The sequence below is a fragment of the Pongo abelii genome, chromosome X (genome assembly GCF_028885655.2).
Source record: "Pongo abelii isolate AG06213 chromosome X, NHGRI_mPonAbe1-v2.0_pri, whole genome shotgun sequence".
NCBI classification, from domain to species: Eukaryota; Metazoa; Chordata; class Mammalia; order Primates; family Hominidae; genus Pongo; species Pongo abelii.
This window is the reverse complement of record NC_072008.2, coordinates 149,094,785-149,104,206: the sequence shown is the minus strand read 5'-3', so window position 1 is coordinate 149,104,206 and position 9,422 is coordinate 149,094,785. Positions and strand designations below refer to the sequence as shown.

The 9,422-nt window shown below is 37.5% G+C and overlaps 1 non-coding gene across 1 annotated transcript; it reads left to right on the top strand.

Annotated features, from left to right (window-relative positions):
- Positions 1 to 8,903: 8,903 nt before the first annotated feature.
- LOC112131194 (small nucleolar RNA U13) lies at positions 8,904 to 9,007 on the top strand. The gene has a single exon (XR_002913328.1). It is a non-coding gene; the product is annotated as a small nucleolar RNA U13 (small nucleolar RNA).
- The last annotated feature ends 415 nt before the right edge of the window (positions 9,008 to 9,422 follow it).

Below are 9,422 nucleotides of genomic sequence, written 5' to 3'. Positions count from 1 at the left end.
CCCTTCTTGACCTGTTTACTCAGAGGTATGTGGAACTCAACATGGCCAGATAACAATCTTAACTTCCTTTTTAATGGGGTAATTATTGTGTCTCCTGGCAGAAGCATTCCTCCCTTTGAATTAAGATCTCTAGGCCAATAGAACATAAATTCACAGTAATAGGAAGCAAAACATTTGCCAGTATGTTGCTTGAGATGATGCAGAGTGGTTCAACTCCTACTTTCACTCCTGGATTACTAGGACCATGAATTCTGGCTATGGGAGGAACCGTACCATGTATTGGACACTGATTCAGAACACATACGGCCTTCTGGAAAACCTTGTGCTAGATTTGCAAGGAATTGCCACATAGATGGTGCTCTAACAAAGTTTTCAAAGGGCCATACCACCATTCTACAAGGCTAGATGCTTCAGGGTGCTGAAAAATGTGGAAGGAACAGTGAATTTCATAAACATTGTTCCCATTGCCTCACTTCATTTGTTGTGAAGTGAGTTCCTTGATCAGAAGCAATGCTGTGTAGAATAGTATGATGGCAGATGAAGCAATATATAAGTCCAAGAATGGTAGTTTTGGCAGGAGCATTGTGTGCAGGGAAGGTACATCCGTATCCACAGTAAGCTTCTAGTCCAGTAAGAAAATAAGTGCTTGCCCTGTTTACTATGGAAGTGGGCAATGTAATCAACCTTCTTCCAGGTAACTGTCTGATCAACTGGGGCAATAGTTCCATATCAGGGACTCAGTGCAGGTCCCTTTTGTTGGCAGACTGGACACTCAGCAGTGGCCATAGCTATACTGGCTTAGGAAAATGAAAGTCCTTGTTTATGAGTCCATGAATAACCTCCATTTCTGCCACCATGGCAATGTGTTCATAAGTCCATTGGGTGATGACCGGGTAGCCTGGGAAAGACTGATTGATATTCAGCAAATGGGTCATCCTATCCACTTGATTTGTAAAGTCCTCACCTTTGAGGCTGAGCTCACCCTTTGGTGAGCATTCAGTGAATACAAATAGCTTCATGTTGTATTCCCATTCAGGAAGATCTATCCACATATCTCTCTTTGTCATCAATTTTCCACCAATGTTTTTTTTCAAAACACGGATAATCTAATCACACCATTGGCTTCAGCCCATGGAAGGGCATATATTCACATGTCTGGCTATTTCTGCTACCAAGGAAAGTAAATAACCAGGTGCCCTTCTTGCTGTTCTGTCCATTGGGAGGATTTTCCTTCAAGGATGTCCCCAACAGGGGTTATAGTGCTGCAGCTTTCCACTGTGAGGTGGTGTCTGCATATTGTGCAAAACCATTTGTAAACCAGGCCCAAGTCTTTTCTTCCTCTGTCAGCTGATGCTAGAAAACTCTCCATGAGGTCATAGGTGCAAGCTGGGGGAGAGAGAAGGCAGTTTGGATACAGGCAGTTTGGATAGAGACCATAGGATTTGCGTCATTTCTTCATATAACTTGCTTGTGCCTCAGGGCCTGCTTAGGCTCATTCACATAAATATCACTTCCATTTGATGGTGAAGAGTTGCTCTGCACTCCCAACATTTTGGCTTATTGGGTTCAATAACACTAAGTTCGTGATGGCTAGCTCAGCATACATGACCGTTTTGTTGCCATAGTTAAATATTCAGTCTCCACTAAGGCCCAGTGGCAGGCTGAGAGCTGTTTTTCAAAAGAAGAGTACTTATCTATGGATAATGGAAAGACATGCTCAAAAATCTAAAAGGCTCATGCTGTGATTTGCCTATAGGGGTCTGCCCCCAAAACTTCAAACAGCATCTCTACTGCCACTGACACTTCAAGCACCATTGGCTCTGCTGGCTCATGTGGCTCAGGTGGCATAGCAGCTTGCATAGCAGCCTGGACCTGTGGCAGAGACTTCTGTTCTGTGCCCCACTCAAAACTATTTGTTTTAAAGGTCACTGGGTAAATGGGCCAGAGTGACACACCCAAATAAGGAATGGAATATGTTGATTCCAAAATCAAGAGGTCCGCTAGGTGTTGAGCCTCATTTTGAACTGTAAGAAGTACCAGATACAAAGATTTATCCTTCACCTTAGAATGGATATCTTAACATGCCCCATACCTCTGGACTCCTAGAAGTTTCACTAAGATAAAAGGCCCCTGAATTTCAGGAGGAATAATTTCCCTTGCCTGACACGCAAATGTCTTACCAATAAGTCTAGAGTAGTTGCTATTTCTTGCTCACGAGCTTCAATCAGCATAATGTCATCAACGTAATGGGCCAGCATGATACCTTATGGAAAGGAAAGGTGAACAAGTTCTCTTTAAACTAAATTATGACATAGGGCTGCAGAGTTGATGTAACCCTGAAGTAGGACGGTGAAGGTGTATTGCTGGTCTTGCCACTTGAAAGAAAGCTGCTCTGGTGGGTTATATGAATAGGTATGGAGAAAAAGGCATTTGCTAGATCAGTGGCTGCATACCAGATACCAGAGGGATTTATTAATTTGCTCAAGCAATGAAACCACATCTGGTAGAGCAGCTGCAATTGGAGTCACCACATAATTAAGCTTATGATAATTCACTATCATTATCCAAGAGGCATCTGTCTTCTACACAGGCCAAATGGGAGACTTGAATGGGGTTGTGATGAGAACCACCGTCTCTGCATCTTTAAAGTCCTTGATGTTTGCACTAATCCCTGTATTCCTTCTGGGAATGCAGAATTGCTTTATATTCAGTATTTACCATTTTCCTAGATTGAGACAGTTCTAATGCCTTCCAGTTGGCCCTTTCCAATATAATTAATAGCCCTCATACCCCAGGTCAGAAAACCAATGTGGAGATTTCACCAGCTGTTAGGAATGTCTATCCTAATTGTGCATTCTGGAACCAGCCGCAAGATGAGTTCCAGGACCCATTTAACGCTGGGCCCTAAAAAAATATATGTGGAAGCCCCATTAAAACATAGAATACAGGTTGGGCATCCCAAATTCAAAAATCTGAAATCAAAATGTTCCAAAATATAAACTTTTTCAGTGCCAACACAGGTCTCAAAGGAAATGCCCATTGGAAAATATCAGATTTTGGATTTTCAGATTTGGGATGCTCAACCGGTTAAGTATAATGCAAATCTTTCAAAATCCAAAAAATCCAGTCTGAAACACTTCTGGTCCCAATCATTTTAGTAAGGAATACTCAACCTGTAGAAAGTAAATGCGGGTCCTATGGTCATTTACCTCAAGATAAGCATGCCACTGAGAAGCTCAGATGGCTAGTAATTCGTTATCGAGCAGTTCCCAAGGCTACTTGTTGACCTCAAATAAACTAAGGGTAGAGAAATTAGCAAAATCTACAAGAAAATATTGGGAGACATGTTTCCTTGGGTCTCTCACATGGTTGCAAGTCTTGTTTAGTGGCGTTGACAGCCTTTTTCAAGACAGTCTTTTGAAGGATGTTTGTATAGCAAGCTGCCTTGCAATATAGAGATAATGTCTCCCTTCAGAGCACAGAACAGATTTGTTTCTTTATCAGAATCTAAAAATAATGTCTTTCTCTGAAGCAAATGTTAGGCAGAGTTGTCAACAGCCCCTCTACTAGTCCGTTTTCACGATGGTGATAAAGATATACTCATGACTGGGTGATTTTTAAAGGAAAAGAGGTTCAATGGACTCACAGTTCCACGTGACAGAGGAGGCTTCACAATCATGGTGAAAAGCAAGAAGCACGTCTTACATGGCAGCAGACAAGAGAGAAAATGAGAGCCAACCAAAAAAGGGTTTTTACCCTTATAAAACAATCAGCTCTCATTAGACTTATTTACTAGCATGAGAACAATATGAGGAAAACCGGCCCCGTAATTCAATTATCTCCCACTGGGTCCCTCCCACGATACATGGACATTATGGGACCTGCAATTTAAGATGAGATTTGTGTGGAGACATGGCCAAACCATATGAGCCCTCTTATAAAATTGGGGGTTTTCTAAGCACATTTTTTTTTAGTTGTAACCAGACCTGTTTGTACACTATTCACTTGGCCCACTCTGTATTACCCCCCATGAACTTGGGGACAAGAGGAACTAATGTAGATATGAAGCTCATGCTGACTCCTCTGCTGTATGTAACAAATTCTTTTGGCTTTCATCCACGAGTTGTATGTCTTCTGCCATCATTCATGAAATTGTGGCATGCTAAGTGTTTAGCTTGCAAGCATAATAAAATCTCAGACACTTTAGAGTTCTTGATACCATAATTAATAAAACAACTCATGCCAAGGTTTTAGTAACTGTAGGATATCACAAATCAAAATTCTGCACAGTCAAGACCAAGATAGTTGTGGCTGAAGAGTGAGTCAAAACATCAGCAACAGCTTAGATGTCTCCAAGAACAGTCTTATTAGTGGTAGACTCATCAAGCCCTTGTATCTTACTAAACAATAAAGTTTAGGCATGCAGTTCTTGGAAAATACACAAATAAATGTAAATTATATGTGTAATAAAGGCTTTTGGTATATTATTAGGTGGCAAGCTCCTTGGGCTTCCACATATAAAGAAAGCAACATGAGACAAACCTTAGGAAATAAGCATTGACTTTACTATGTGTGCATAATGCCAGTAAAATAATTAGCTAAAGATTTAAATGTCATTAAACAAGTAATTTTATGTCACATTAATAAAACATAGTGCCATCTCTTGTACAACACTGTGACTGTAGTTAATAACAATGTACTGTATTCTTTAAAATTATGAAGAGAACAGATTTGATGTTTGCTCACCACATAAAAATGATAAATATATGAGATAATGCATATATTAATGCAGTCAGTTGAGCCATTCCACAAAGTATAATGTTTCAAAACATCATGGTGTACACAATATTTAAAAATATTTTCATTAAAAAACTATAAAAGTAAGTAAAACATATTAGTATGGTTGAAAGCAAGCTTTAAAAAAGGAAGCAATTTCAGATAAAAATTAATTTTGTGTACAATCTGGAAAATTTGAATTCTGTGAGGAGCTCTAGAGAATTAATTTACTACAGAAAATGCTAAGATTGTGAAAACTTATAATTACTGATACTTACTAGAGATATGATTACAAAGAATTATTCTCTTACTCTTGCTAACTTTCAAAATTAATATATTTCTTCTGGATATCCTTGTGGATAACTAGTTAACTGTCACATTAACCAAGACTTCTGTGCTCTTGTTGGTCATTCAGAAATTAGGGCAGAATACAAAAGAACAAAACTATGTCCTTTGCAGTAACATAGATGGAGCTGGAGGCCATTATCCTAAGTGAATTAATGAACAAAGAGAAAACCAAATACCACATGTTCTCACTTATAAGTGGTAGCTCAGCATCGCAAACACATAGCCATCAAGATGAAAATAATCATTAATAAAATTATGATTAATGTTACTATTAGTATAGTATAGTATTGTATTTTGCTATCGTTAGTAGTAGCAATTATTTACTAACAGAAGAGAAAGGGAGGGAGAGGCACATGAGCTGAAAAACCATCTATTGGGTACTACGCTTACTATATGGGTGATAGGATCGTTTTTACCCCAAACCTCAGTGTCATGCACCAGGTCAAAATCTGCACATTTACTCCTTAATGTAAAACTAAAGTTGATTTAAAAAAAAAGAAATTATGGCATAGACTCCATGTTCTATTTGTTTTCCTCAGTAATACAGTGTTCTGCATATAGTAGAGGCTCAGCAAGGTGCCAAGGAAATGGTGTAATGTTCTGAGTTGCCGCTGCTTCTAGAAAAAAAGGATGGTTAACTTCCTTTTTAAAAAAGAGCAACATCATATTTCTCAGTATAGAAACTTCTGTGATACTGCTTTAAATGATCTTCATTAAATTCAATAAATGGTTTATTTGACTGTTAGAACACTGCTCTAATTTGATGTTTATGACTGTTTTTTTCTGTGCAGATCTTTACAATTTAAAAAATTAATATTCAAATATGTGACTGGGATGGCTTTATTAACCTCTTATGTAACTCTCTAATTAAAATATTCTCTAAATGATCTGCTTTATATTCACTATAATTTGGAAGAAAAAAAGTTTCTGTGTTCCTTCTTTTACATTATACATAGTACAAAGCCACAGTAAGCACAAAAATATACAGCTGAAAAAGTATAAATATGCAACTTCAGCATTCTAATGATTTTTGATATTAAAATTAATTCAGGATTTTTCTCAGAACATTTACTGCTCTGAGGGCTCTCAGCTCCAAATGTCTTTGTACCAGTTGATTGATATGACATAGACAATACATAATTTGGGAAACAATTTGGACATTCTGACCATAAGTATTAGTGACACCTATAACAAGGAATGCTGCTTCCACTAGAATAATTTTTATAATGTCAGGAATCATTGCTGGTTTTGTTTACCCACATTGCCTAGAAAAAGGCAATCGAGTAGATATTCAATAAATAGTTTAAGTAAATGAATTTGTGACACTTGTCATGAGTTACATAAGGCTACAAAGAAGGAAAGAAAGTACTTTATGAAGGAGTTGGTCTGTGAGTCTAACATTTGTATTTGTAACACTTCGTTGCATGCTGAAACCTGGAAACCTGTTTTATAATTTCCATAAATTATATCACTCTAAATAATCATCTTATTTATTCATCTGTATGTTATCTCTTTCTTTCACTAGATTATACAGTCCATGGAGGAAGGTACCATATCTGTCTTGTAAAGAGGTATGTCCTAGGCACCTCAAATCATAATAGGTATCATTCATATACATATATATATAATAAATTTAATATGGGTTTGGTACATCTGTAGAGCACAAGATGGCAAACTGTGAGGTAAGAAAATCCAATTTTTTGAGTGCTGAGACAGACCCTCTAGAAGGGCATTTGCATCTATTTTTTACATGAGACCTGGTTATGGAAATTACTTTCTGTAATAAGCTGGAACCTACTTATGAATACTGAATCTATGTAAGAATTGAAAATTTCTGGAGGATGCTGATAAATCTTGGTTTGGGGATAAATTTATTTATAGATTTGAGGAATCTTTAAAGCATAGGTGGTAACTTCATGAGATTGATACATTCCAGCTTTATGAGAAAATTTAAATAAAATGAGGTATAATTTATTTGTTATGATTATGTTTATGTATTGTTTCATTATTATCATTATTATTAGTAGTATTTGTTGTTAGTGATAGTGCCTATCACATGTAGGAACCAAAATAATTGTCAAAGAATGGTTTGTCATGTTTAGATTTGCCGTTCCTCTTATTTTTCTGAGATGTCTCCAAAGCAAAAACAAACTTTCCAGCACTACCCAAATTTCTTTCTTTTTTTTTTAAGGTTTTTAAAAATTATTATTATACTTTAAGTTCTAGGGTACATGTGCACAACGTGCAGCTTTGTTACATATGTATACATGTGCCATGTTGGTGTGCTGCACCCATTAACTCGTCATTTACATTAGGTATATCTCCTAATGCTATCCCTCCCCCCTCCCCCCACCCCATGACAAGCCCCGGTGTGTGATGTTCCCCTTCCTGTGTCCAAGTGTTCTCATTGTTCAATTCCCACCTATGAGTGAGAACATGTAATGTTTGGTTTTCTGTTCCTGTGATAGTTTGCTGAGAATGATGGTTTCCAGCTTCATCCATGTCCCTACAAAGGACACTACAAAGGACATGAACTCATCCTTTTTTATGGCTGCATAGTATTCCATGGTGTACATGTGCCACATTTTCTTAATCCAGTCTGTCATCGATGGGCATTTGGGTTGCACATTTCTAAGGAAGATACACAGTGATTCGTACATCACTATGAACTCTGAGAGGAGCTATTCGTATATTCTCTTTCCTAAGAGATCGATATCAATTATTTGGACATAGACTGCACCTCACAGACAAAGCAAAAGCTCACAAACATTGTCACATGTTGATTATTCAGTTTCCATTTCCATTAAGAAGAAATGTCAAAGAAAAACGTCAGATGTTGGTTTCAGACAGGGTCTCAAAAAGGAGAGCAGTAAATCAGAGAAATGATCACACTCCAGGATATCAGTGGTACTAGTTTACATAGAATTGTCAGCTTACATGGGACTGAAAATCTTCCTCACACTTACAAGACAAGGATAATAAAACTCACTGGCAGGTTAGTAACTTACAAGACAGGTATAGTCAGGCACCATGTAACAACATTGAAGTAAATGACAGACCACATCTATGATGGCAGTTCCTTAAGATTATAATGGAGCTGAAAAATTCCTATTGCCTACAGTTAGAGTAACTGTTCTGTCGTCTAAGACACATCATATAACCTTTCTGCCTTCTCTCTTTCCTCCACAAGTGTCCACCCTGTACTGTGGTGTAATGGTTCTTCTGGCCTTTTTTCCCCATTTTCCCTCACAAGCAGTGCCCCTAAAAAATCTCTTGTATAGTAAATCCGCTTGTGTGAAGCTGTAGCTGCCATAAGACCCTAGCACAACAAGTTACTCATGTGTTTGTGGTGACGTTGGTGTAAACAAACCTACTGCACTGCCAGTCATATAAAAGCACAGCACGTACAATTATGTACCGTACATAATACTTGAAAATGACAATAAATGACTATGTTACTGGTTTATGTATTTACTATACTTACTTTTTATCAGTATTTTAGAGTGTACTCTTTCTACTTACAAAACAGCCTCAGGCAGCTCCTTCAGGGGGTATTCCAGAAGAAGGCATTGTTATCACAGGAGATGACAGCTCCATGCACGTGAGAGCCCCTGAAGACCTTCCAGTGGGACAAGCTGTGGAGGTGGAAGACAGCGATGCTGATAATTATGACACTGTGTAGGCTTAGGCTAATTCGTTTGTTTGCAACTTAGCTTTTAACAAAAATGTTTCAAAAGCAAAATAATAAAAAGCCTATAGAATAAGGATATAAAGAAATAATATTTTCATAGTTCATAAGCATGATGACTGGGTGTTCACACACATGCGTGAGATATGCCACCCTCCCACCTTGTTAAGATGTTGGCACATAACCCGTCTTACATGAAAAAAAAAGAAAAATAATTTTTACACTTGGGCAATGTGTTTGTGTTTGAAGCTAAGTGTCATTATAAAAGTCAAATGTTTAAAAAATTAAAATTTATAAACTAAAAATGCACAGTAAGCTAAGGGTATTAGTACAGAATAATTCATTCAATAAATTTAGAGTACCCTAAGTGTACAGTGTTTATTAAGCGTATGGTAGTGTACAGTAATGTCCTAAGCTTTCACATTCACTTACCACTCACTCACTGACTCACTCAGAGCAACTTCCAGCCCTTCAAGTTTGAGTCACGGTAAGCCTCCCATACAGCTGAGCCATATTTTTGTATCTTTTACAACATATTTGCACTGTACATTTTCTAGTTTTCAATATATTTAGATACACAAATACTTACCATTGTGTTGCAATTGTCTAT